General features: G+C 40.9%; 1 protein-coding gene across 2 annotated transcripts in view; it reads right to left on the bottom strand.

Moving 5' to 3' along the window:
* Positions 1 to 2,710, bottom strand: part of c1qtnf6b (C1q and TNF related 6b) — a 19,731-nt gene extending 17,021 nt beyond the window's left edge. The window contains exon 1 of one of the 2 annotated variants that reach the window (XM_062026504.1): positions 2,629 to 2,710. The gene's annotated coding sequence lies outside the window, so the exon portion shown is untranslated. The remainder of the gene's footprint in view (positions 1 to 2,628) is intronic. The other variant, XM_062026503.1, reaches the window with a different exon arrangement.
* Between the last annotated feature and the right edge of the window lie 214 nt (positions 2,711 to 2,924).

Below are 2,924 nucleotides of genomic sequence, written 5' to 3' on the forward strand. Positions count from 1 at the left end.
GGCGCGAGAAAACTGCATTCCTTTCGGAAATTGTGCTTTGAAGTCTGAAAGACCAAAGAAACATCACAGAACCGAATAAAAGGAGGACTATAACTGTGGTGAGTGTCAGAGGTGTCGCGGTACCATCTTTTCTTTTCCGATACAATGCCAATATTGCAGCCTTGACTATTGGCCGATATCGATCTGATACAATATCAGCATTAATTTTATATACTCTTGACTATTTAGGTGTTAAATCTTGTTTTCTTACGCTTGTCTCATTTGCAAGTATACACAATTTCAGTTTGTCCTCGGGTGTGTTGCTGTAGTCAGGAAGTAGTCTTTCTCTTTGCTTTGAATGCACCAGTCTTGTCTTTTGCGGCGCTCTACAAAGTGTTTATACTGTAAGTATTGTACCAAGTACAGACCAGTAAGGCTGGGCGATAAAACAATTTTGATACATATATCGCGATAGACACGTAACCGATAGCGATAAAAACGTGTACGATAAAGTAGTCTTTCTCATTGCTTTGAATGTACCAGTCTTGTCTTTTGCGGCGCCCTACAAAGTGTTAATACTGTAAGTATTGTACCAAGTACTGACCAGTAGGTCCGGGCTATAAAACAATTTTAATATATAGCGCGATAGACACGTAACCGATAGCGATAAAAAATGCGTACGATAAAAAACGCGTCAATAAAGTAGTCTTTCTCATTGCTTTGAATGTACCAGTCTTGTCTTTTGCGGCGCCCTACAAAGTGTTTATACTGTAAGTATTGTACCAAGTACAGACCAGTAGGGCTGGGCGATAAAACGATTTTAATTTATATCGCGATAGACACGTAATCGATAGCAATAAAAACGCGTACAATAAAAAACGCGTACGATAAAATAGTCTTTCTCATTTCTTTGAATGTACCAGGCTTGTCTTTTGTGACGCCCTACAAAGTGTTTATACTGTAAGTATTGTACCAAGTACTGACCAGTAGGGCTACGCGATAAAACAATTTTAATATATATCGTGACAGACACGTAACCGATAGCGATAAAAAATACGTAGGATAAAATACGCGTCAATTAAGTAGTCTTTCTCATTTTTTTTAATGTACCAGTCTTTGTCTTTTGTGACGCCCTACAAAGTGTTTATACTGTAAGTATTGTACCAAGTACAGACCAGTAGGGCTACGCGATAAAACAATTTTAATATGTATCGTGACAGACACGTAACCGATAGCGATAAAAAATACGTAGGATAAAAAACGCGTACGATAAAGTAGTCTTTCTCATTTCTTTGAATGTACCAGTGCTGTCTTTTGTGGCGCCCTACAAAGTGTTTGTACTGTAAGTATTGTACCAAGTCATATCATATCACATTTTTTTCATTGAAAAAATCTCGAGGCACACCACCAGCAGAAAACATAAACAAATGTAACTCGGTAGCCGATATTGACAATAAAAAGTCGTTCTCGCAATTGTTGTATATGAATTCAAACCGTAACCAAGCATGCATCACTATAGGTCTTGTCTCAAAGTAGGTGTACTGTCACCACCTGTCACATCACACCCTGACTTATTTTGAGTTTTTTGCTGTTATTCTGCAGTGTTTTAGTTCTTGTCTTGCGCTCCTATTTTGTTGTTGATTGTCATGTCATGTACGGGGATGTACTTTGTGGACGCCGTCTGCTGCTCCACAGTAAGTCTTTGCTGGCGTCCAGCATTCTGTTTTTGTTCAGTTTTAGCTTCGTTTTGCATAACCATCCCTACGCTTCAATGGCTTTCCTTAGCGGCACTCGCCTTTTGTTTATTTTTGGTTTAAGCGTTAGATACCTTTTTTTTACCTGCACCCTGCCTCCCGCTGTCGTCTGCATATTGTGATCACGACAAACCATGTTCCCGACATCTACAAAGCTATTAGCTACCTGCTGCCACCTACTGGTATGGAAGAGTATTACACGGTTACTCTGCCGAGCTCTAGACAGCACCGACGCTCAACAACGGCACATTTGCGGATTATAATTACTGGTTTGCAAAAACATTTTTAACCCAATTAGGTGAAATGACATCATCTCCCACGGCCGCGGCACAGTGGTTGAAAAACACTGGTATAGCAATTGTAACACCCCTGCTGTGTCGTCCATGCTCATCTTTATGAGGATTATTTAGAAAATATTTATTTAAAATATTTAGAAACTTTTACAAACTGTTAAAAGATCCCTCGACCGTGTTGGAGTTTGAACCCTTTTTAAAAATGACAACAAAGGGCGAACTCTCCTGACTGCACATTTGTGGCGGTCTGTAAACAAAAAGAGGATTATACCGTAGATCAGCAAGAATTTCCAGCCAAAACAAATACAGACTCGAGGTTGAAATCCCTAAAAAAAACAACTTGCCAAACAGTTGCAAGAATGATGTGCAAACTTGGAACATATTTAGCATGCGTAACGTCATCGATGAGTTTAACAACATCAACCCCCACCTTTGAGCGCCCCACCCCCTCACGCACTAACTACACTAACCATCACTTAGCCACGTCTACATGCCGTTACGTGCCGGACACGCGTCTCCTCAGCGGGCCAAAAACCGGTGCCAGATCTTGTGCTCCTGCATCCTTTTAAGCGGCGGGCGAGGGGAAATGTGGCTCGTCTTACCTGCTGGGAGCTTCACGGGGAGAAGGAGACGAGTGCTGGCGTTCCTCTGAGATGAGGAACTGTGGGAAACTCTCAGCCTGCCTCCCTCTTTGTCCCACACACACGCGCACACACACACACGCACACACACACATTCTGGTATTTCTTACCTTCTGGAGACCTCCAAAAAATGCCTACCTTTTTAGGACCACCCTTTCTAGATATATAAAGAAGTGTATTTACAACATTAGTAATATATACATAATATGCATACTGTGAGAAATGATTTGGAATTTCACAAGAAAAAGATCACAATT

Source organism: Entelurus aequoreus, linkage group LG18, assembly GCF_033978785.1.
Source record: "Entelurus aequoreus isolate RoL-2023_Sb linkage group LG18, RoL_Eaeq_v1.1, whole genome shotgun sequence".
NCBI lineage: Eukaryota > Metazoa > Chordata > Actinopteri > Syngnathiformes > Syngnathidae > Entelurus > Entelurus aequoreus.